Below are 27,264 nucleotides of genomic sequence, written 5' to 3'. Positions count from 1 at the left end.
TAATATAGTAGTAAGATAGAAATATATAGTAAGATAGATAGATATAGTATAGATATTATGCTTCAGTTATATGACATCTGGAATATTGTGTACAGTTTTGATCTACATATTACAAAAATCATTTAATACTACTAGAGATTTGCTGTTAGCCTGATTCCACAAGTTTGGGATGTGACACATGAAAGAAGATTGAAGCAGTTGAACTTGTTCAGTTTAAGCAAACAAAGCTCAATAGAATAGTTTAAAATAAAAGACAGAGACAGAGAACCATAGATATATTAAACAAGTAACAGGTCAGGTCAGGTTGGGGTGCATGCACTGGTACGGCATGTTTCCGCCACCCACGACACGACAAAACACCTCGAGATCTCAATTGGCAACCCCTCAGGCAGACACACAGTCCAGTCCCATCTTTCTGCCACAGCCAGGTGTTACGTGGGTATCCCATTGGACGGGTCCAGTCGCAGTAGTGCCATAACTGACGCTTCTGAACAATGCAGGTAATGGGCCTCATTTGGAACTCTGCCAGTAACCGCTCATTCGACACAAAGTCAAACCAGCGGTAACCAAGGATTCCCTGAAGAGATACAGTACTGAAAGAGTCCAGTCTTCATCTCAGCTCACTGGATAGCGTCCATGTCTCGCAATCATATAGCAAAACAGGAAGCACCAGGACTCTAAAGACTTGGACTTTCATTCTTTTGAAGAGATATCGAGAGCACCACAAACCTCATGACCCACCATGCTCTCCCAGTCTGTCGTCTACTGACTTCATAGGAAGTCGCTGCCGAGGTAAGTAAACTTCTAGACGAGGTTGCCATTCCCACCGCAGACAAATACACTGCTGATGGCCATGCCCAAGAGGTCATTAAAGGCCTGGATCTTCGTTTGTATTCAGGACAATCGCAAGCCCAGACACTTAGAGACTCCTCACTCAGTCTCTCAAGAGCCCCAATCAGAGCCTCCATTGACTCTGTGAAGATCAAAGCATTGTCAGCAAAGTCAAGATCAGTGAATGTTTCTTCACCAACAGATGCCCCACAGCTGCTGGACCTCACGACCTTGCCCAATACCCAGTCCATTAAAGCATTGAAGAGAGTAGGAGCAGAACACACCACTGACAAACCCCAGAATCAACTGGGAAAAGCGCAGAGGTTCTGCCTCGACTCTGCACAGCACTCACAGTACCAGTGTACAGGCCGGCCATGATACCCAGCAACCTCGAGGGGATCCCACAAAGTCCCAGGATGTCCCAACAGAGTAAAATAAGTAACTAGGGACTGTAATTGATGATTGTTCTTTGGGAATTTTAAAATCTCATCCTGATGAACTAGGTTGGGCGGAATAGTTGTTTCTCCATACAAATATTGTATCTTTATGCTTTAACTGATTAGAGATCAAATGTTACAGAAAAGCAGAGTTCACAATACAGTATAACCCAATCTGCATTTCCCCCTAGTATTTCTGACGTCTTAGCATGTGGATTGATTTTGCTCTTTGGATATTCTTTTTATGAATGTTCTACCCAAAGACAGGTAATGTGACCATTTAAAAATATTTGCTATTATTATATAATATTAGGAATTAACTTGCTTAGAGATCTTTATATAGACAACGTCTTTGCATCCTATGAACAATTACATTCCAAATTTAACATTCCAGCTACACATTTCTTTCACTATCTTCAAATCAGGAACTTTGTTAAACAGAACCTTCCAGATTTTCCTCATCTTGCACCCTCATCCACGCTGGAAAAAATATTGCTCAATCTCAAGGAATTAGACTCCATCTCTACAATATATAAAATCATTTTACAATCCCTTCCTTTCAAAGATCCAAGAGGACACTGGGAAAAAGATCTCTCAATTAATATATCAGAAAAGGAGTGGAAAGTAGCAATGCAGAGAATTCACTCGAGCTCCCTATGCGCAAAGCATACAATTATACAACTTAAAATTATATATCGAGCACATCTGTCTCGACTAAAACTCTCCAAATTGTTTCCAGGGCATGATTCAACCTGCGAACGTTGCAACCAAGCCCCAGCCTCACTGGGTCACATGTTCTGGGCCTGCACCAAATTAACATTATTCTGGACAAAAATTTTTAATTACCTCTCAGACAGCCTTGGACTCACAATCCCTCCTAACCCACTAACAGCTGTGTTTGGGGGTCTTCCAGAGGGGCTTAAAGTGGAGAAGGACAAACAAATTGTGATTGCATTCACTACACTGTTGGCACGCAGACTCATTCTGATAAACTGGAAGAACCCAAACTCTCCTCTTTTAAGTCAGTGGGAAACTGATGTGTTATACTATTTAAAATTGGAAAAAATCAAATACTCAGTGAGAGGATCCGTACAGACTTTTTTCAAAACATGGCAGGATCTAATCAGTAATATTTTAAAATAAGTTTATAAAGCACAGAGAATTTATTAATTTAGGTATGTTTACAAGCCTTAAATTTTACACCGTTTGGCTTGCTCTCTCTCAGGGGTGGGGATCGATCTGTTCTTAACATAATTTTTCTTTTTGTAAAAACTTGATTGCTATGTATTGATTGTAATAAAATTAATAAAAAAAATAAAAATAAAAATATTTGCTATCTCTTGCTCTACGCGTACCTTCACCGCCTTTTCTCTGTATTCTCGTGTGTGTGAACATTTCTTCACCGGTGCTCCGTTTGTCCAGTGCGTTCCTGTAAAGCCTGCTTCTCCCCCTTTGCCGTTATTTTCAAGGTAACTTTCTCACCTCCTGGCTGATTTTATACTTTTTCCGTCTTTCAAGGCGACTCTGTCAGCGAGGCTCATATGCCTTTACTCCTCTACATGTGCTTACACATTCACGTCCTCTTTTATTGTGTCACCAGTCAGATTGCTCTAAGGGACACACAGACCGTACTGTTTTTTTAGTAACATACCGAATATCTCTCATTAAGCTTGCAAACACTTAGGTTTATATACACCAGTGGTGCTCAACCTGTGGGGCGGGCCCCTCTAGGGGGGCGCGAAGTAACAAAAAGGGGGGCGCAAAGATGAGAAAAAAAGAATCAAAAATATGAAAAAAACATCTGCTGAAACCAAAACAAATGAACTTAAACTACATTCTGATACTAGAACAATAAATATAGAGTTAGATAAATGTCGATAAAAGTTAAGTAGGTATAATAAAATATGTATCCACATTTCAAAAAATGTTAGGGGGGGGCGCGATGAAAACTGTTATGAAAACTCGAATCGCAAATACTTAAAGGCCGAGAAACACAATGATATACAAACTTTATTAGGTACACCAGTTAGCACAAAAAATTAATTAGCCAATCGCATGGCAGCAACTTAATGCATTTAGGCATGTAGACGTTGTCAAGGCGACCTGCTGAAGTTCAAACTGAGCATCACAATGGGGAAGAAAGGTGATTTAAGTGACTTTGAACGTGGCATGGATGTTGGTGCCAGATGGACTGGTCTTTCAGAAACTTCTGCTCTACAGGGATTTTCATCCACAACCATTTCTAGGTATTACAGAGTATGGTCCGAAAAAGGGAAAATATCCAGTGAGTGAAAGTTCTCTGGGCAAAAATGCCTTGTTGATGTCAGAGGTCAAAGAAGAATGGCCTGAATTGGTGCAAGCTGATAGAAAGGCATCAGTAACTCAAATAACTACTCGTTACAACTGAGGTATGCAGAAGAGCATCTCACAGCACAACGAACCTTGAAGCAGATGGACTACAGCAGCAGAAGACCGCACTCCTGTCAGCTAAGAACAGGCAACTGAGGCTGCAATTCGCACAGGCTCATCAAAACCGGACAATAGAAGATTGGAAAAAAATTGCCTCGTGAGGCTGATGGTGGTGGTGTAATGGTTTGGGGGATATTTTCTTGCCACACTTTGGGCCCCCTAGTACCAATTGAGCATCTTTTAAATACCATAGCCTACCTGAGTATTGGTGCTGACCATGTCCATGTCTTTATGACTGCAGGAAAACCCATCTTCTGATGGCTACTTCCAGCAGGATAACACGCCATGTCACAAAGCTCAGATCATTTCAAACTGGTTTTTTGAACATGACAATGTGTTCACTGTACTCAAATGGCTTCAGCAGTCACCATATCTCAATCCAATGGGGCACCTTTTGGATGTGGCGGAATTGGAGATTCGCATATGGATGTGCAGCCAACAAATCTGCAGCAACTGTGTGATATTATCATATAAACATGGACCAGAACCCCAAAGGAATGTCACAAGCACCTTGTTGAATCGATGCCATGAAGAATTACAGCAGTCCTGAAGTCATAAAGGGGATCCAGCCCTGTACTAGTGTGGCGTACCTAATAAAGTCGCTGTCTCGTATATACTTTTCTAATATATTTGGTTCTTTTTGAATCTTGAGTATGTATGTAATCCAAGTAATTTACTTAATTTTAATGGTTGTAATTCCTGTAGTACATCAATGTCGGTTATCTTCAGTTCATTCAGTCCAACTTATTGTAAGAATTCTGAAGCTACTAGCCTGTGACATCGTTATACTGTCCTTGAAAATTTTGATAACTAATACTATTTTTTATCTGACATGGTAGTACTTGTTGGTGTAGCCTTGTGGTTTTACAGGCCCAGGTTTCTATCTCATTACAAACTTTTAATGACCCATAGCCTGCAATTTTAAAGGCCTTGACTGCACTGTTATTAAACTGTACAGTATGTGTTACAAGTGTTTATTTTAACTGAGTCAAGCTCTTCTTGTTAAATTCTAAATGCTATCTGGGTTTGAATCTGAAACCAGTCAATGCCCGTATGGATTTTGTATGTTTAGATATCCCCATGTCTGTGTGGTTTACTCCAATTTTCCTATCACATTTCAAAAATATGTGTTTTAGGTTAATTGGTAAATCTAAACAGGTTTATTATAAACATGTGTTAATGAGTGTGTCCTTCTGTGGACTGAAATCCTATACGGAATAATGGAGCTTGTAAAGAAATCAATGTGTGCGTATATATATATATATATTTATATAAATATTTCCATCCCATTATATCCTAACTACAGGGTCATGGGGGTCTGCTGGAGCAAATTCCATCCAGCACTGGGCACAAGGCAGGAAACAAACACCGGGCAGGGCGCCAGCCCACCGCAGGGCACACACACTAAGCACACACTAGGGACAATTTTGCACCTAACCTGCATGTTTTTGGACTGTGGGAGGAAACCCACGCAGACACGGGGAGAACATGCAAACTCCACACAGGGAGGACGTGGGAAGCAAACCCGGGTCTCCTAACTGTGACGCAGCAGCGCTACCCACTGCGCCACCATGCCGCCTATATATAATGAAATGCTTCTGTGTGTGTGTATGCGTGTGTGTCTGTGTGTGTCTCTCTGTGGGTGTGTGTGTGTCCAGTCTCTCCAAGCAACCTGATTGGTCAGTTTGGCTTTGGTAGATTAGTAGTAGGGATGATATGTTCTCCCCGTGTCTGCGTGGGTTTCCTCCCATAATCCAAAGCCATGCAGGTTAGGTGGATTGGCGATTCTAAATTGGCCCTAGTGTGTGCTTGGTGTGCGGGTGTTTGTGTGTGTCCTGCAGTGGGTTGGCACCCTGCCCGGGATTGGTTCCTGCCTTGTGCCCTGTGTTGGCTGGGATTGGCTCCAGCAGACCCCCGTGACCCTGTGTTCAGATTCAGCAGGTTGGAAAATGGATGGATGGATGGATGGATGGATAGTAGGGATGATGACATGTTACATTTGGGGTGTGAAGTTCAATTCCTGTTTCTGACAATTTCAAGAAAAAGCTGCATGCCTCCAAAGGGATCATGGATGACCCAGAACTGTTGTCCATTCGAATTGGCTGTGACCTCAGAGGTGGTCTTGTGTTGCATGTTAAAAAGAACCTCCTACCCCCAGCCAGATGAGCTTGGAGTCGGCAGTGAAGAAGAGGCAAGGGCTTGTCTGACAAAAGGGAGGAGGAGGAGGAGGAGGAGTCGGTACTACTGGTGATACTGGGAGGAAGGTAGGCAGGTGATGAAGCTGTGTTTGATTCGGGCTCAGCTCCCTGAGTGGCTAAGTGTTTCTTGTTTACCTTTTAAGGTAAACTTGTCCCCCATACCTCCCAGAAACTCTTCTTCTTTCAATAAATTCATTGTTACTTGGCTTTTGAGGTGTATATGGGTGTTATTTTATGTTTGTGAATTGCTCAAGACCATCACAATATATATACGGCATATATATAGTAAGTACAGGTGTGGGTATACTGGTATTCCAACTGGTTTAGAGGATAACCCCCTTACTGGGAGGACATAATGGATGAAGTGTAAGAATGGAGGAACAACCTGACTAGGAAGAGCCTACACTTTTATCGCATTAAGGAGGAGAAATTAATGGATGGGCAATTCATCCGCCAGAATGAGAGGTGGGTGTGCTCCTCTAAACAGGTTCCAGATTGAACACCCACAGGGTTGCCTGGGATAGGGTCCTTAGGTGCCACCAAGGAGTGCTGTCGGGAGAGGACCTCCCTGTTACGGGCAAATTCCATGTGAGCTGGTGTGCTTCTGTCATGCAGTGTCATGGCATCAGAGTGCTCCTGGGTCCAAGATAAAAGGAAGTTGAAGTTGGCGAGGTAGAGAACAAAGCTTGCCTGGAGGAGAGTGAAGGAAATATATTATTGGATTGTGTTTGTGATTACCTGGGTGTTGGAGGAAGAAAGGTATTTAGTGTAATAAAACATACTTCATTTGTACACTTGACTGCGCTTGTGTACTTGTGTCTGGGCTTCTGGGGTGCCCCCCTTTGTTCATTTTATATATATATCCATATATTATATAAAAAAATCTTGGGTCGAGATGTGATCATCTCGGAGAGACACTTTGAAGTGCCGCGAGGCTACTTGCACATCATGCCCTACTTATAAACAATTTCTCTGAGACACTTTAACATCTTGCGAGACAAAGAAGTGAGAAAAAGGACAGCTGCAATACAGGCTTTTAAATGATCGACACGCAACGTGACATGCAGATCACGCAGCTCAGTAGCAGCAGCTTCTGTACAGGCTTTTAAATGTTCGACACGCAGTGCGACATGCAGATCACGCAGCACAGCAGCAGCTTCTGTACAGGCTTTTAAATGATCGACACGCAACGTGACATGCAGATCACGCAGCATGGCAGCAGCAGCTTCTGTACAGGCTTTTAAATGATCGACACACAGCGCGACATGCAGATCACGCAGCTCAGTAGTAGCAGCTTCTGTACAGGCTTTTAAATGATCGACACACAACGTGACATGCAGATCACGCAGCACAGCAGCAGCTTCTGTACAGGCTTTTTAAATGTTCGACACGCAACGTGACATGCAGATCACGCAGCACGGCAGCAGCAGCTTCTGTACAGGCTTTTAAATGATCGACACACAACGTGACATGCAGATCACACAGCACAGCAGCAGCTTCTGTACAGCCTTTTAAATGTTCGACACGCAACGTGACATGCAGATCACGCAGCACGGCAGCAGCAGCTTCTGTACAGGCTTTTAAATGATCGACACACAGCGCGACATGCAGATCACGCAGCACGGCAGCAGCAGCTTCAAGCCAGCAGCTGATCCGTCCACATCTCCTTAGCGTGTGTTCAGCCCCCCCTTCACAATGCAAGCGGCAGAGACGCTAAGTGGCGAGCGTGAAGCGCGCGGGAGGGGTTTGGTTGAGGGGTGGGCGAGCAAAGCGACCCTCTGAACCCCACCTTATTAATCCACCTCCCCCTTACACCCTCCTGCTATATATCATTTGGGGTTAAAAGCTTAGGAATAAAAAACTATTTTAAGATACGCGACTCATATTCTCCCTTTCTAGCTACAAATATGCAAACCATATCACAGACCTTCATTTCTATATATATATATACAGTATACAGTATATATATGAGTGAGTGTGTGTTGTGAAAATGCCTTTGATATTTTGTGCAGTTGACATTTTTTGAGAAATAAAAATTTAATATGGCAATTTCAACTAATTATCTGCACATTTTGTATTGATTGAGCAACGTGAACGCTACTGAATTATAAAGAGAAAAGTAATAGAGGAGGTTTTTGCGTCGTTCCCAGAGGTTTTTCAGCTTTTAGAATTCATTTCATCCCAGCTGGCATCGCAATTCAATTTGCTGTCTCTGCTGCTGTATTTTGTATTGTGTTTCATTCCATTTAGCTTCCTTTTGTTCTGTAATTCTTTTATTGTTGCATCTGTTGTACAGTGGCTATTCCTTAATAAGCTTATTTTTTACATTTTTCTCATTATCTGGATTAGTTTGCATTTTTTAATTATTTTTTAATCTTTGCCATTTGTTCCAAATTAATTTCACAAATGTAATTGTATGACATTTTCATATTTTGGCTACACTGCTTCTAGTCTTGAACCTTGAAAATTATACTTTTATCATTAGGCTTCCCTGTTTTTATTTATTTGTATGTTTGCATGCAGACATGCAGTATCAGCAACTACACGGCACATACAGCACTTATTAAGGTAACGGACATACAGAAGGTCAGACAGTTCAGCTGTTATCTGACATGGTTACTCTTATATGTGCTCCCTTCTAAGTGGACAAAACTGCCATTAAGTTTAGCCTCCTTCAATTTTCCTGCTAATCCATTGGAACTGAGCTCTAAATTGTAGTCCTGGAATCTCACACCTGGCTTGGAAACCTCAATCGATGATGTAACACTTTCCCTGTGGTTGGCATGACTGGCATGTTGGCAATCTTCACATGAGGCAATTCTAAAACGACAGTGCCTGTAAAAAAAACAGCGGCAAAGCTCTGTATTGAGCTTTTATGGCCTACAATTTGTGTTTTGGATTTAATTATTATTCACTAAATAAAAAATCAATTGACTTCCATGTCATTTGAAGACTGGAGCGATGAATCATGGGGTCAGAAAACATGTATGTTTTGTATGGCCTACAGAATCAATGGACCTAAGAGCTAAATTCAAGACCAGTTGAGCCGAAAAGGCTGTAAACTTTACATGCTGTAGTTCAAAAGAGGCCTGATATGTTTGGATTGATTGATTTCACTTAAAATGTTTGTTTGAGAATAGGATTAAAATGAATAATGTGTATAGCGTGATAACATAACACAGGTACTGCCTTTTTAGTACGGATTTTTCAAACAATTACATGGAAGCTGGCAGGGGTATGCAAATTAAACCTAATAGGTATAACAATTTACTCCAAGTTATATTCTGCCAAAATGTTTATAGAGTATGTTTATAAGGTCATTATCATCACATGCGCAAACTGCTAATCAACATGCAACACGTTGCCAGGAGGTTAGCTAAAAATGTAACAAAACAATAAAAAGTATATCAATTTAAAGCAGCACAGGCTGATCAACCACCCATCTTATCTACAGGTTATTTCATGAAACGTTTCTACTAACACTAGGAGCCGACTAATAGCCTGATTAAGTAGTTACAACCAGTAACGTTAAAGGACAGATTCTGTCAAACATAATAGACACCCTCAATCTCTAAAGTAAGCATTGCAAAAGATAAACCAAATGGTGCCCAGTCCAAAAATCACTTGCCATCGTGTATTACAATAAACAGTTAAAAAAACAGTGGATGAGCACAATGTCACCATGGCCTTGTTGGTATACAGTAGGTGACAAAAAGAAAAAATGCAAAATGTGTCATTCCAGCAAACTATAGAAAATCTGCATTGAAAATTAGGGTTGATAGAAAAGAAACAGGGTGGCGCAGTGGGTAGCGCTGCTGCCTCACAGTTAGGAGACCCGGGTTCGCTTCCTGGGTCCTCCCTGCGTGGAGTTTGCATGTTCTCCCCGTGTCTGTGTGGGTTTCCTCCCACAGTCCAAAGACAAGCAGGTTAGGTGCACTGGTGATCCTGAATCGCGCTTGGGGTGTGGGTGTCCTGCGGTGGGCTGGCACCCTGCCTGGGATTGGTTCCTGCCTTGTGCCCTGTGTTGGCTGGGATTGGCTCCAGCAGACCCCTGTGTTCGGATTCAGCAGGTTGGAAAATGGATGGATAGAAAAGAAACACTGTTTACTTTTTATACGGTACAAGGCCACTGCAAACGGAAATTTAGAATAAGTATACTGTCTCACTGCGGTGGGCTGGCGCCCTGCCCGGGGTCTGTTTTCCTGCCTTGCGCCCTGTGTTGGCTGGGATTGGCTCCAGCAGACCCCTGTGACCCTGTAGTTAGGATATAGCGGGTTATAATGGATGGATGGATGGATGGATGGATATGCTGTTTCAAAGAGGACAAGTATAGAAATGAACCTCCAAATGAAGTGTGCTACATTTCTGACTATCAGCACATTTTCTTCCTCTGCCTACAACAGTCGCATGTTAATTTTACAATCAGTGAGAGACAGACTCTGTCTGCCGAAGTGACCTGGATTAGATCCGTTTGATAAGGGATGGACGCGTGGGTGTTTGCTGCTATTATTTTAAACTTACTTGTTATGGAAACTACCTGAAAACAGCTCTCCAGGAACTGCAATGAGAATGTTGATAAACTGAATCAGGCAAATCTTGTCTTCTTAGTCTGCCGGTACATCAGTGAACTGACCGGTTGAATACTTTTTGCTAACATCACACTACAACCGCATTTTACAGAGACTGTCCCCAGCTTGTTACTGAGATTGGTGCCTACGTCTGGAAGTCTGTGGGACGTTGTTAATGTCAAATGTTTAACTATTCTAATTGCTAGTTTAACCCAGATGCCCTAGTTAATAAATAGCTGCACATTTTAGCAATTTTTCAATCACATTTCAACTTTAAGTAATTCACTCAGGCACGTTTCTGAATTTATTACTTTCAATTGTAATATACCTCTGCTTTGCAGTAAGTTATTTCTGGAGCAGCGATAATATCATTATTAAAATATCCATCCTATGGGAAGAATTGAAACGCAGAATATTCTGCTCATTTTTCAGTAATTACTATAATTCTGAGAGGCAAAATTAGGTGATATACAGTAATAACCAGATTGGGTCTGGGAATCAGCATGGTCCCCATAGCTAGTGGAATAAAGAAACCTGATAGATAGATAGAAATAATGAAAGGCACTATATAATAGATAGATAGATAGATAGGAAAGGCACTATATAATAGATAGTAGATAGGAAAGGCACTATATAATAGATAGATAGATAGATAGATAGATATGAAAGGCACTATATAATAGATAGATAGATAGATAGATAGATATGAAAGGCACTATATAGTAGATAGATAGATAGATAGATAGATAGATAGATATGAAAGGCACTGTATAATAGATAGATAGATAGATATAATGAAAGGCACTATATAATAGATAGATAGATAGATAGATATAATGAAAGGCACTATATAATAGATAGATAGATACTTTATTAACCCCAAGGCGATGTAATCTGTACAGCCAAGAGGCCTGAGAGCCAGTAAGTCCTACGTCACCTTGCCAATGGTATAAACTCTCCTGTTCCGTCCAAGTGCTGGTGACATCTGTACAGCCTGCCTGTTCATACATACATACTGCCTGAAGAATCTGAGATTCTAAGGGCTCATTTATACTTCACGCTTCACACATCATGGCTGCCATGCATTCCCAGCATTCATTTCACGCGTCCTCTGAACACATACTCAGAAATTAATGTGACGCGTGTGCGAGTTGCAGTACCAGCAAAAGTCGGGGGCGCAGTGTGATAAAAGTCGGAATGTGACGTCAGAGTCTCCGTTTACTGTCTACATGGAACAGAAAGCCGCTTTGAGGATCACTCTGCGCGCTTCGATGTCTGATGTATGGTTCGATATGGTGAAGTAAAATACTGACATACAAATGCATTCGTGGTGCTTTTAAATTCAAGCGTCGCATATTCCCCAACATAATGACATGATACATTTTAAAAGTCTCACATACCATCTTCTGTGCTGTCTTTTTTTTTTTGCAACTTCACAACAGCAATAAAAAGTACAGCGCTGTATTTGAGACACAGAGAAAAAAGATTAAGGAATGATGAAAAGGTGTATTTTGTGATTAAAGTGGAAATTTCGGCTTTAATCTCAAAATGTCCACTTTAACCTCGCAGTTTACTTTATCATTAAAGCAGATCGTTGTAAACATCATCCGAGGTGTTAATCACTACGAGCTTCTGGGGCTTCCTCCTGAGCTGAAAGCAGCAGCAAGCAGCAACAGATCACCACACAGAACATATTAAATGTTTGATATTCCAACTCTCTGCACATTTAGAATCTTTAGATTTATACTTGATACCACTTTCATGATGAAATGCATTAAAGTATGTATGTTACATTTTACAGATAAATTGTTAATTTCGTTTAAATAATGACTACTGTTAATAATTACACACATGGGGGTGACATGGTGGTGGAGCGGTAGCGCTGCTGTCTCGCTGGGAGTTCCCTGCCTGGAGTGTTCACGTTTTCCTGCTGGGTTTCACACTGTGCTGCTGTTTCCGTCCAAAGCTATGCAGATTTGGTGACACTAGAATGACGCCAGTGTATGTAAGTGCTTGTATTCACCTTGCAATAAGCTGATGCCCTGTCCAGGGATTGTTTCTGCCTTGTGCCCAATGCTAGCTGGAATTGGTGCATGTCTGGATTGATGGATTCAATCATTAAACATCCTTTTCAGAGATATTGTGGCAAGGTGTCCTAAGAATTTAATGGATGCTCCAGGCAATTCACAACACAGCGAAGCTGAACCTGTTCTCACCGTGATAATATCTCACACTGCCACCTGGTGGATTCTTCCAGATTTACATAAAGTACAAAACACTACAACGCTTGCGTAGCAGGAGCGTCCACTGGAACATGTGCCGCATCGCGTGAAGTATAAACTTGGCCTAAGAATTGTGTAAGTGCCTTGGAGGCCAGACAGGCATTCCAGCAGGACTAGAAAATGGAATATAAAGGATAGGCCAGTGGAAGCCTCTGGTCATCTCCCATACGACAGGTGGCAGTGGTCCTCCTGATCCGTCCCAGTGTGGACACCCCCAGGGGTACATGGGAGTTGAAGTCCAGAAAAGCAGCCCAATCTGGATCGCTGGGTGCCGTTAGCAGGCACTGTCAGTAGAGGACCTCCCTGGTTTCCATCTGACCTGGAAGTGCTTCCAAGAAGGCCCACTATGATACTGGAAGTATTCCCAGGTCCAGCTTAAAAGGAGCTGATTACCTCACCTTGAGAAGTCAGAGTTGGAAGGCAGCGGGCGACGCTCAACAGGAGGAGCAGAAGAGGAAGTCAAAGTTTCACTCGTTTGTATTTATAGTTTGGCTGTTTGTGCACAACCCTTGGTGAGCTATTTGTGCAAAGAAACTCCTTTATTTGAACCTGGGAATGAGGTTTGGGGCTGAGTGGTACCCCATTGATGATTCAGGCGCCATCGAGAGTGGCAGCCTCTTCAGCAGCTCCATGTATGACTTTATTTTTCCACCTTTTTTCTCTATTTTTCTTCTCTTTTTTATTGATCACTCCTATCACTTTCTTTTATGTGAACTCATTCCCTGGACACTTTTACTACTTTGTGAATTTCCCCTTGGGATGAATAAAGTATCTATCTATCTATCTATCTATCTATCTATCTATCTATCTATCTATCTATCTATCTATCTATCTATCATATAGTGCCTTTCATATCTATCTATCTATCTATCTATCTATCTATCTATCTATCTATCTATCTATCTATCTATCTATATCTATCTATCTATCTATCTATCTATCTATCTATTATATAGTGCCTTTCATATCTATCTATCTATCTATCTATCTATCTATCTATCTATCTATCTATCTATCTATTATATAGTGCCTATCATATCTATCTATCTATCTATCTATCTATCTATCTATCTATCTATCTATCCTTTCTATCTATTATAGTGCCTTTCATATCTATCTATCTATCTATCTATCTATCTATCTATCTATCTATCTATCTATATCTATCTATCTATCTATAGTGCCTTTCATATCTATCTATCTATCTATCTATCTATCTATATCTATCTATCTATCTATCTATCTATCTATTATAGTGCCTTTCATATCTATCTATCTATCTATCTATCTATCTATCTATCTATATCTATCTATCTATCTATTTTCTATCTATCTCTATCTATCTATTCATATAGTGCCTTTCACTCTATCTATCTATCTATTATATAGAACCTGTATAGTGCTATCTATCTACTTGGAGAATTTCATATCTATCTATCTATCTATCTATCTATCTATTATATAGGGAGTTTCATATCTATCTATCTATCTATAGAGAATGAAAGCATCTAAACAGCAGTTAGAAAATAGTACTTAGCATAGTGAAGGTGTTTAAGTCAGGTCCTAATGGGTTACAATCTCATCTGGAGTTCATCTATAGAGCCTTTCATATCTATCTATCTATCTATAGAGCCTTCATATCTGTCTATCTATTATATAGTGCCTTTCATATCTATCTATCTATCTATCACTCAGACACACTCTCTATCTATCTATCTATCTATCTATCTATCTATCTATCTATCTAGCATCTATCATATATTGCCTTTCAGCCATCCATCATCAAGTATATATCTATCTATCTATCTATCTATCTTTCTATCTGTCTCTATCATTGTGGTCACAACTGCTAAACTGTATATTGTTAGAGGAAACAGAACCTGTAAGTGCTATAGCACTTGGAGAATTAGGGAGCAGAACCAATGACATCAAGTTCTAAAACCACTTTAACTCCACATTCCCTAAAGGATATGTCATTTTAAGTACCAGGAAACTATCTAACACTTTTAGAGAGTTAGGACATCTTAGAAGGAGTGAAAAAAGTATAGAGAATGAAAGCATCCAAACAGCAGTTAGAAAAAGTACTTAGCATAGTGAAGGTGTTTAAGTCAGGTCCTAATGGGTTACAACGTCATCTGGAGTTCATCTTAACAGCATCACATCCATCAGTTTCCTACAAAGCTGTGAATGCATAAATCACAGAATATTTGCTCACAAAGCATCACCCTCAGGAATCTAAGCAACTGCACAGATCTTTAAAGCCTTACTGATTGATAACTTTCATTTCAGTACCCTGTTGTCGTATGGTGTTGTGCTGTGTTAGCCATTATGGATGCAAAGAGAAGTCAAGCAAAATGACACCTTTTATTGGCTGACTAAACAGAATTACACGTATTGTAATCAGTTCAGCTAGACCAACGTTTCTCAACCTTTAAGTATTTGCGACCTGAGTTTTCATAACAGTTTTATTCGCGCCCCCCTAAGGTTTTTTTGAAAGGAGCCCACTAATACCAACTTGTTCTTTTTTAATGAATGATATATCATAAATGCATATTTTATCATACCTACTTAACTTCTATCGACATTTATCTAACTCTAGATTTATTTTTCTAGTATCAGACTGTAGTTTAAGTTAATATGTTTTGATTTCAATAGATGTATTTTTCATATTTTTGATTCTTGTTTTCTATTTTTCACATCTTCGTGCCCCACAGTTTGAGAACCACTGAGCTACACAATAAAAGGTGTCATTTTGCTGAACTTCTCGTTTCAGCACCCTGAAAAAGCATTTATGTAGCATTATAAGAGACCAGTAATGGAGCACAGCCCGATAACGCGCAGTGAATCCACTTGACTTGAACATTCCTAGTCTTCATCCTCTCTCTCTGTACCTTCAGCATTTGTTTGCTCAGACGTTGATGCGCTTGCTACTTCCTGAGCACCTCTTCTTTTCTCCATCCTAGCGACCCACTTCTTCTCTTCTTTCGTTGGCATCTTTTCGTGTTAAAGTCAGTGTTTGTGTTGCAATTACTTTGTACATTTTCCTTAATTTTTCACTTAAGCTGGCACTTAAGTCTTCAATCTGCTTCAAGAATGATTTAAGATATTAAAAGGTAGGGCAAGTGACGGTGAAGGTGGTAGGGATGAGAATGGCGCGCGTACGCATGCGCCACATGGCCTCCCTGCTGGCTGCTGCCGAGAGTTGATTCTACAATAAAATACAATAAAAATAGAAAGAGGAATATCCTTGGAGGTCAATCATCACCCTGAAAGTGGATAGTAGACGTCTTGTAGTACTGTATATGTGTACCAAATTTCAGGTCAATCGGTCAAAGGGTTTGCAAGCTACAGGTGATTTAAAATCCTGGACAGACAAATGGACAGCCACGGTAGCGTATCTCTGTCGTATGTCCCGGAGAGAAACAGTAGGGCGACGAGACGAGTTCTTCACGTTAAGATCACGGAAGACACTTAAAAGACCCGAGAGACTAAAGAGATTGGCCACAGAGCGTCTCGCGGGGGCCTTAAACATGAGACTTTGTGCCAAGAGATTGACCCAAGAGCATCTCGCGATGACGTAGAACATGAGATTCTAGCAAGACACGTCCTACTTACAAATAAATAAGAGCGCGGGCAGCAACATACTCAGTCATGTTTTGGCTTTGAGCACACACAGATCCGGGGAGCTCAGCGCATATAAAGTGTATAAGGACAGTACGTAATAAATGAAACGTAGACGAGTAAGCGAAGAAGAAAGCAGCGCGGAGAAAAGAGATGCAAAAGCGTTGGAGAGACAAAAAAGAAAACGAAGAATCTCGGTGCAAATTCAAAAAATAAGGAAAGTAATTATCAGCCCAGAACAAGTGGAATGGGAAAAAAAAAAAAATGCATGTCCAATCGGGACGTTGGCGCTATACACATGCAGAGCAGGTTAGAGATTATGAAAGCAGTGGAATTCGAAAGGCTCAAAAAGAAACGTTGGCGCGATACACATGTGGAAAAAGTTAAAGGATATGAAAGCAGGAAAATTAGAAAGTATGAAAAAAAGAAAGTAAAGATCGCAGGAGCACAAACAAATGGAAATTATTATTTGAAAAAGGGGAAATAATCACCAGGGACCAGCAGGACAAAGCGAGGTCAGAAATAAAAGACAGAGTAGAAAACAAAGTAAAACGTCATTAAGAGGTTAAAAAACAAGGGGGCCAAAGACATGCAGAGCAGGTTAGAGAAAATGAAAACTGGAATTCAAAAGACTCAAAAAAAACGTAGACACGAAACACATGCAGAGCAAGATACAAAATATGAAAGCAGAAGAAAACGAAAGTGTCAAAAAAAAAGAAAGTAAACATTGCATTAGCGCAAAGAAAGAGAAATTATTACTTGGAGAAATAACGAAAAGGTGAATAGAGATCGAATATATGGACACAGGTGATATGTCAGAAGTATGTAAATATTGTAAGGCTTTGAAGTTTAAGTCAGAGAATTTCAAAAATGGAGTTTACCACACATGCATTTATTGGTTACTTGGCAAAAAAAAATTATTAACTGCTGATGATGAAAATCGTTTTGTCTGTGCTGAAATTCCAAACAGAGAAACCTATCCTGAATCACGGTACAAAGTCATTAAACACGTCTCACTGACCTCATTAAAAAGATTCAGCACATTGGGACTCGAAAGATTCCAAATATTGTTTTAACAGAAGTTCTGAAATAAAAGTGAAACTAATGAAATAGCAACAATTCAAAGAAAAAAAAAAACCTAAAAGTGTGTATCCGGAAAAACAAAAATGGGGGTTGGCGAGCGAAGTGAGCAGGGGGTGAAGCCCCCTAGTTATATATAAAGATCTTTTGTCTCAGCAACACTCTTCCGATACAGTGCGTACCTTAAAGCCTAATGCCGTCTGAACATCTCGTCTTCCAAATTCAACGATTAGTCCGTCCCTGAGAGTTTCTGGTAGCACCACACACTGATCTTATGTATTCAAATCTTTGTGTTAAAAACATTTTGTCCAAATATTGCACTGCGTTTAATTATCTTTTTATCATGAGAAATTATTCTAAACTGCACAGAGATTTTACATTTTCTATAAACTGCATGCATGTGTACACAAACAAACTGAGATAGAGGTGGACATTTGATCCTGTGTGAAGTGCTCAGCTTTTACTTTATCTTTACAAAACAATTTGTCTATTCGCGATCAAACCCACTTAATCGAGGTCAAGGTGGCTGGAACCAGAGACTGTCCCAGTAACACAAGTCTGCAGCCAACTGTGGATGAAGCTAAGGTCCATCCTGAGGCACACACCTACAGTATATATGGGGCCAGTATAGAAGAGCCATGAGCAGGTAGGTGAAGGAGATAAGACTGGAATATAACTTCACACAAAGGGAGCGCGTATAAACTTCATACGGACAACGGCTTCATCGAGATTTGAAACGTAAGGCTTTGGAACTACAGGGTGGCAGTACTGACCAACCTTCTCTAAAATAGTTTGTAAAAATGTCATATAATACAGCATTTTAATATACATCAAATAAATTGGTGACACTTCAGTTTAGCAGGGTGGCACAGTGGGTAGCGCTGCTGCCTCACAGTTCACTTCCCAGGTCCTCCCTGCGTGGAGTCTGCATGTTCTCCCCGTGTCTGCGTGGGTTTCCTCCCACAGTCCCAAAACATGCAGGTTAGGTGCATTGGCGATTCTAAATTGTCCCGAGTGTGGTGGGCTAGCACCCTGCCTGGAGTTTGTTCATGCCTTGTGCTGGCTGGGATTGGCTCCAGCAGACCCCTGTGTTAGGATATAGCAGGTTGGATAATGACTGACTTTAGTTTAGGGACTGCAAATATGCTTTTATTGCTCATTTACTCTTATCTATCAAGACCTTAACAAAGGCTTCTTTTGGTCTTCGTAACACTTGTAAAACATCAGTAGGTGGGTCATTCATCTCAGTGCAGTGTGACACATGGACATGATGATAAAATGACTTGTTAATATGAAGGATTCCTAGATATGTAATATCGAGAGAAATGTGTCTCAGTTAAGCCACCTCAGACCATTAAAAAGGGACATATTGTTGGTAGGTCACATTGCAGCGACGAATAAACACTTCACTGATGCTTTTTAAGCGATATGAAGACCCAAAAAAGTGTTTGTTAAGGTCATGTTATATAATAGTAAATGAGTAATAGATGCCTAAACTAAAGTGTAACCAATAAACCAGTTCATTTTCTGAAATCACTTTTTTTACTGCGTTATTTGCAGGGTTCCAGAGCTAATCCTGTTGGCGTCTGGTGTGAAACTGACACTAAAATTCTGTATTTACAGGTAAATAAACATTCTGACCTAATAATTGGGCGGCACGGTGGCGCAGTGGTAGCGCTGCTGCCTCGCAGTTAGGAGACCCGGGTTCGCTTCCCGGGTCCTCCCTGCATGGAGTTTGCATGTTCTCCCCGTGTCTGCGTGGGTTTCCTCCCACAGTCCAAAGACATGCAGGTTAGGTGGATTGGCGATTCTAAATTGGCCTTGGTGTGTGGGTGTGTTTGTGTGTGTCCTGCGGTGGGTTGGCACCCTGCCCAGGATTGGTTCCTGCCTTGTGCCCTGTGCTGGCTGGGATTGGCTCCAGCAGACCCCCATGACCCTGTATTCGGATTCAGCGGGTTAGAAAATGGATGGATGGATGGACTTAATAATAATAAATTAACATTCACAAATGCATGGTAACCTTCTAGCTCATTCATTCATGTTCTTAATTTGTTTAAAACACAGGAAATCTTATTATTGACAATTTTGTATAAATAATAGCTAGTCAAACAGGAACTAATTAATGACAGTGGTAGATATTTCACTTGTTAAAGGTTAAAAGGGCAACATTCTCCCACCTGTCCTAGTGGCCTGGGGGGCGCTTATGCTAGCCACCTGACTGTCCTTTACAGCCACAATCCCTCTGGCACCCGATGAGGATGATTCCTGTATGTCGATGAGCGCAGCTTCCCACTCCCGGTGGCGCCATCATTCTACTGCAGTATGGCGAGGTTCTCTCCAACTGTGTTATTCCCCCTTTTTTTTAATTTTTTTTAATTCCTGCATTCCTGTTTTGCCTTTGGACCTTTCGAGGATCCAAATTGTATATTACATTCATGGTAATTCCTTCACTACCATGCAACCAACCATGAGTTAAGCTTTGCTTCCAAAAAAGTACGGTATTTCAAAAAATATCCATGACTGGCCTGGAATCACCTTAATTTCTGCCTAGATGATTTGTATTCCTTATCTTTTTTGATTTGCATTCTTGCTGTTGGAAGACGTGTCAAGTCGTAATGCTCGTGTTGCTTTAGTTAATTGACAAGCATGCGCACTATTTTTTTGTTTAATAGCAATCAGGAGATATGCTGCGAGATACAATGAAACTTCATTTACTGTACATCAGCTTTAGCAAATTCCACACAAGTTATTGATAAGGATACAATTATAAAGCAACCAATCAGCAAATATCTACCGATTTTTAATAAAAGAATCCTCTTGTCTACACGATTTTCGCCAGCTCTTGAACGCGGTGTGCTATGCTGCTGCATAGTCTGATTTGTATAACATCACGTTGGTAAACCTGCTTGATCAATTCAGGATTGTAGGAGCCAAACCCAATTTCAATTGATCTGTATAGTGCTTTACCACGGCAATAGTCTTTATAACATATAAAATAAAGAGATAGACATATAAAGATTCCATCATTATCTGTAATTTTTAAATATTTGCTGCAGGAATACTGTAATTAGAATAGAACGGTCCCATTTCAGGTAATGGTAACAATATGCACATATTTCTGTCTTTGGGGGTTCAGTTGAGTCCACCTAGTGGACCAGTAGACTGTATTCAGAGCCAAACGCCAGGGTCTGAAAGCTGGAGCTGGAGTGGGAGAAGTATCCAACTCAATCAGATCACTACAACCAGGAAAGAGAAGCTGGAAAACAGATAGAGACAAGAGAACAAGACATGGAGACCTGTCCAAATCACTGTAGTCCAAACAACTGGCGCTCCAAGAAGCAGACCAAATGAGCGGCCGGACCTGTAGTGGGGTGCATTTGTTGGAAATGCAGAACAATGAGAGCCAATGTTTCCATGTTCTGGAAAGCACTTTACACTTACAAATAACTTAATCTTATGAAGAGAGGGTGTTAAAAAAAGTCAAAAATCAGTTGAGCGTTTATTACCCGCAGACACTGGTTAAGCTGGTAATTATCCAGACATGTGTATTCCCTGCTACTGGTAGAGCCCTGATTTCCTACAGTCTGTCACGTAGTTCCTGCAGTAAGTGGAAGAAGCAAGTGTACTTACCGTCTGTGCTGCGTGGGGAGATGGCTTGCTAATGATTACCTTGAACTGGGAAATCCTGTTTGGCTTATAACTTGCTTACCTAAGTACTTGCCATTACCATAGCCACGCCTCCCCAGCACCTCAAGGCTCTCACTATTAACCCTTAGAGGAAAGAAAACGGAAGCTGGAGAGGGATTTAGGCTGCCCTCAGTGTCCGGACGTTTGGAGGCAGATTTGGATTCCACTGTCATCGGTTTCTTTTTATGAATAAAGTAATGTGTGATTAAACTAGCAATGTGTCATGGGTAAGGTTTTCCCCCGTTTTAGTGTAATGAGAAGTTAATCAAAATGACACCTTTAATTGGCTAACTAAAAAGATTACAATATGCAAACTTTCGAGGCAACTCAGGCCCCTTCTCCAGGCAAGATGTAAATTAGTATACATTTGAAATGTTGTTTTATTCACATCCTTGTCGGGACCTATTTATAACACGTTAGACTACCCTTTCTTGTCTCAACAGCCTGCTCAGATGGCAGTGCGCCTGCAGAGCTGGGGCATTAGTACCTTGGTGAGGTGTGCCAGGAGGTCTGTCAGTTTCTTGATTCATTTTAATTATCTACTCGAGTTAAACATGCAAGACCAAGTCTAGCTGGCCGGCAGCCAAGAATTCTTTCCTCACCTAGAAAAGCAGGTATTGCTGGCTCCCTGAGATCATCAGACCACAGCCCAGTGTGTAGTGCATTTAATTAGGGGCTATCAGAAAACAAAGGAAGGGGTGCGGGTCTGACAGGCCTGACGCACTACCGTGAAATGGGAATGGAGGCAAACTCAGACAAGCCTGGAGAAACCAAGTTGGCAGAACCAAGGGTCGGGGAAAAAGCGGAAACGGTTGTTCCATTTTTTGAAACTGGGTCCTCGAAGAAGCAAATATAAATCAAAGAGAAAAAAATAAATCATAGCCATCTGAACAACTAGCAATCTAGCCAGTACATTTGTCATATCGGAAAAGTAGGAATCTGACCAGTAAGGTGAGGAGTCAATTCAGCCAGCTCAGTTCAGTGGAAACAACTTAGCTTAATCTAGAAAAGTGATGACTTAAGTTACATGAACCTTAATAGAGTTGGAACTGAGGGTCCCCAAGAAGAAAAAAATCAGTGGTTAAATATGGGAAGCCAAGCAAAATGGCACCTTTTATTGACTAACTAAAAAGATTACAATATACAAGCTGGACCCTCATTCAGGCAAGATGTATGGGGGGCCTGAGAAGGAGAGAACTGACAAGGGCCCTGAGTTGACTCGAAAGCTTGCATATCGTAATCTTTTTAGTTAGCCAATAAAAGGGGTCATTTTGCTTGACTTCTCCTAATGGCTAACACGGTACAACAACCTAACTCTGATAACAGAAAATAAATCATTCCTTGAGAATCTTAATCTGATTTTCAGTCAATGCAATATAATATTGAAAACGGGGAACTTTTAGAGGCAGGCCAGTGTGGGAAAATAGAAATTTGGCTGACTATATGCTGAAACATTTCCGGTAAAATGTGGTTCTCAAAAAACAAGAAAACTATATAAGCCTAGACATTTTAATCCCTCAAGACCAAAGATAAAGATTTAAGAGTAAAGAAAGGTAATCATGTTGGAAAAAGTAACAAATCAGTCTTGGGGAGACCAAGAAACCAGATTAGGGAAATTGAAATCTAATTGGAAAACCTCAAACGAGTATTAAAACCTAAGGTTCTAATCAGGGCTGTGGAGTCGGAGTCGAGGAGTCGGAGACAATTTTGGGTACCTAGAGTCAAGGAGTTGGAGTTGACAAAAATGTACCGACTCCGACTCCTAATAAATTTAAATTGTAATGAAAAAAAAAAAATACAGCAAGTTCATATGTCCCATTTCACAAACAATAGTCATAATTAAGTACTTATCTGATGTAAGAATAAAGCCCAGTGCATAGTTTTGTTACTACTAGTGCGAACTTCAGATGAGCGACGAGGTGCGATCCAAAAGTTCCCGGAATGCATTTACTTAAAAGCATACACACCAAATAACAATTAATGGTGAACAGTTCCTTCAAAATAGTCACCCACTGAGTTGATACACCAAACCCAGCGAGATTTCAACCTTTTGAAGCACCTCTGGAAGTCGTTTTTTTGTCATTGTGTTCAAGACATCGGTTGTTACCACTTGGATCTCCTCCACCGTGTCAAATCTGCATCCCTTGAGCCTCATCTTCATCTTAGGAAATAAAAAAAAAATCAGACGGTGCTAAATCAGGGGAGTACGGAGGGTGGGGAACGGCAGTAAGCTTTGTAGAAGCCAAAAATTGGCGCACAATCACAGATGTGTACTGCAAAAGAAATGACTTGTCAGCCCACATCTGAGGACGTGTTCGGCGAATTCGATTTCGCAAACGCCTTACAGCATCCCTGTAGAATGCTCCATTCACCGTCTGTCCTTGTGGATGACTCCCTTCACATCAAAAAGCAAATGAGCATTGGCTTGGTGTTGCTGTGAACTTGTCGAGTTTTTTTGGGTCTTTCAAATCACTCATTATCATGAACAGCCCTTCACAGACACAACCGAAGTTTACACGAGAACTGCGACTTGAAAAACAACTGCGCTGACGTTATAACGCGTGATAACAGCTCTCAAGGACAACTTGAACTGCTATATAACGGCGATTGATATAACCAAACCCTTCTGGCTGCAGAATAAATGCATTCTGGGAACTTTTGGGTCGCACCTCGTATTATACAGCCTGACATTCACATATTGTAATCTGGATTATGGTACATTACAAAAAGCGTTTTCATTTTACTTCACATATAATGTGTCATGAAGAATCCACTGCATCCACTGAACAGTGTCATCTCCAGGCAGAGGAGTAGCTTCAGTGACAGACTTTTGTCACCGTCCTGTTCCACTGACAGACTGAGGAGATCGTTCCTCCCCCACACTATGCGACTCTTCAATTCCACCCAGGGGAGTAAATGCGAAAATTAATTTTATTTTAATTCTTTTCATTTTTATTACTATTTAATTTAATATTGTTTCTTTGTATCAGTATACTGCTGCTGGATTATGTAAATTTCCCCTTTGGATTAATAAAGTATCTATCTATCTATCTATCTATCTATCTATATAGTGCCTTTCATATCTATCTATCTATCTATCTATCTATCTATTATATAGTGCCTTTCATATCTATCTATCTATCTATCTATCTATCTATCTATCTATCATATATCTATCTATCTGCCTTTCATATCTATCTATCTATCTATCTATCTATCTATCTATCTATCTATCTATCTATCTATCTATCTATCTATCTATCTATCTATCTATCATATCTATCTATCCTTTCATCTATCTATCTATCTATCTATCTATCTATCTATATCTATCTATCTATCTATCTATCTATCTATCTATCTATCTATCTATCTATCTATCTATCTATCTATCTATCTATCTATCTATCTATCTATCTATCTATCTATCTATCTATCTATCTATCTATCTATCTATCTATCTATCTATCTATCTATCTATCTATCTATCTATCTATAGTTCATTTGAGTGTAAACAGGTGTAATGATGTAGGTGGAGGTGTGTGCTATGGCCTGGTGTGTGTTCAGGGTTCTTGTCTTTTGTTTAAACTGGCCAATACGGTAGAGAGAGTCAGCTCCCCAGCCAGTAGTTCTGTGCTTAAATGACGTGCATGTTGCCTTCCTTTAATCAACATGGAAAATACATTAGCAAGTTACATACAGAGGAGTCGGAGTCAGAAGTACCAGACACTAAGTCGAAGGATTCATCTACCGACTCCACAGCTCTTGTTCTAATGGCCAACAAATTTCAGCATATCTCAAAATATTGAGTCCAGGAACTAAAAAACCTGGTCTTATCTGAAATATAAGAATCTGAGCGGAATTAAACTCAAACCTGTCTGGAAATCTAAGAAAAAGAAACCCAGTCTGAGTAGTCTGTCAAATATGAAACTGTTCCAAGTGTCAAGAAACTAGATCCATGAGAGAACAACCTATATGTTCGAGGAGTTGGATTGAAAAGCCATAAACTCATCCAGAGAAATGGAATCTGATAGCCTACAAATGCAATCTTGTCTGGACAATCTGAAACCAAAGACTAACAACTGGAGTCTATGTTGGATAAATTGAAATCAGAAAGTTGTTACACTCCATCTAACCTGAAAATTAAAACCCTGGGTACCAAAAAAAAAAAAAAAGCTCTCTATAAACTTGAAGGTCTAAATCTATTAATCACCTTGAAGAACTGAGAGCAGGGCCGCCAATAAAGGTGAACCTGAGGAACGGGCTTCCTACAGCAAACCTCATTCAGTCAATGTAGTTGAGGTGTGAGGTCTAGTGACGCCTGGGGGACTTTCAGCGGCTTAGCACACAATCTTGAGGGCTGGACGTGCAGTTTAAACTGACAAAGCCTAATGGCAGTTAACAGATAGTGAGGCAGTTGGACTATGATCTCAATCTGCGAGAGAAGTTAGCTTGCTAGAAAATGACAAAGTCTGCAGTTTGTTACTAGAATGAACTGAGCTGAAGGGTTTCTGGGGTTCAATTAGCATTTTACATCTCAAGGTGTCTCTTCTTTGTCACTCATTTGTCCCAGTGGTGTTCCAAAGCTAGTAGGATTTCAAAGAGACTTTATATGGAATATGACCTCTTTATCTTAACACCCCCCCCCCATATATACCCTGCCTTAGTTACAAAGTCCCTAATAGTGCAGAGCAATTCCACCGGCCTGTGCCAGGGGCCTCTTTGACTCACAGCACGCTTTTCACACGAGTTCTGGGCATTACTGTGTGCATTTGCTACAATAAACCCAATTTCCATTTTTGACTGCATGAATGTTCAATATTAGAGGGTTTAGTGGCAAATATTTTTATATTAACTGAGTGTCAAAGCTTCAAGGCACAAACTAAAAATCAAAACCAAAAAGACTATCGAGGGACAAGAGATTGCAGTATATGAACTTTTGTACAAAGGGCAAAACAAGAATGATTAAAATGAGCTTCAATCAGAAACCTGACATTTTTAACAAGATAAAGCTTTTATCTTTGTTTGGGAAAGAGCCTTTTCTTTACTGTTAAGATGATGAAGGCTCTGCAAAGTCTCGCCCTTTAAATATCCTGATGTTTATTAAGGAGCTGATTAGCACAGTTGGTAATGAGGGCATCACGCCAGGAAAATGCCCATAACGAGTATTATTTGGTAAAGTCATTAAGCCACGTCAAAAGAATATCATTTCAGTTTCTAACACGCTTAATCCAGACCAGAGTCGCAGGGGGTGCCGGAGCCTACCCAGCCAGTATAGGTGCAAAGCAGGAACAACACCTGGACAGGGTGCCAGTCCATCACAGGGTGAACACACACAGCCCAAACAGCCAATTTAACTTTGCCAGTCCACCCAATCTGCATGTCTTTGGACAGAGAGAGAAACCCAAAGCACCCGGAGGGAACCCATTCAAGCACTGGGAGAACAGGCAAACCCTGATCTCCTTACCATGAGGCAGCAGTGCTACCTACCACCATGACACCCAGATCACAAGAATATAAAAAGTATAATTAATAAATACATTTCAGAAAACCAAAAGAGTAGTAAACCTTCTAAACACATCAAACGAGTTTAGAATAAATGAAGATTATAACACCATTTTGGTCTGTGTTCTCTCATTCGGCGACGTACAGAGATGAAATACGACAAAAAGGTGAAAAATCATTTAAGCCTTTCAACATTGTGCTGGGATGGCACGGTGGCGCAGTGGGTAGGGCTGCTGCCTCACAGTTAGGTGACCTGCGTTAGCCTCCCAGGTCCTCCCTGTGTGGAGTTTGCATGTTCTCCCCATGTCTACATGGGTTTCCTCCCACCATCCAAAGACAAGCAGGTTAGCTGCATTGGCGATCCTAAATTGTCCCCAGTCTGTGCTTGGTGTGTGTGCGTGTGCCCTGCGGTGGGCTGGCAGTTTGCTTCCTGCCTTGCACCTTGTGTTGGCTGGGATTGGCTCCAGCAGATCCCCGTGCCCCTGTAGTTGGGATATAATGGATGGGATGGATGGAACATTGTGCTGTCTCCTTGAAACAACTGGTCAAAAAATTAAGCACATAGAACAGTAAATACAGTTAGGTC

At 40.7% G+C, this 27,264-nt stretch overlaps 1 protein-coding gene across 2 annotated transcripts in view; it reads right to left on the bottom strand.

Annotated features, from left to right (window-relative positions):
- grb7 (growth factor receptor bound protein 7) overlaps positions 1 to 27,264 on the bottom strand; it is an 80,897-nt gene that overhangs the window by 43,829 nt on the left and 9,804 nt on the right. The window contains exon 1 of one of the 2 annotated variants that reach the window (XM_039739210.1): positions 21,117 to 21,166. The exons of the other annotated variant lie outside the window; for it this stretch is intronic. The gene's annotated coding sequence lies outside the window, so the exon portion shown is untranslated. Of the gene's footprint in view, positions 1 to 21,116; positions 21,167 to 27,264 lie in introns of those variants that run through there. 2 annotated transcript variants of the gene reach the window in all.

Source organism: Polypterus senegalus, chromosome 17 (genome assembly GCF_016835505.1).
Source record: "Polypterus senegalus isolate Bchr_013 chromosome 17, ASM1683550v1, whole genome shotgun sequence".
NCBI lineage: Eukaryota > Metazoa > Chordata > Cladistia > Polypteriformes > Polypteridae > Polypterus > Polypterus senegalus.
Note: the sequence above shows the minus strand (reverse complement) of the source record. Positions and strands in the feature narration are given on the sequence as shown.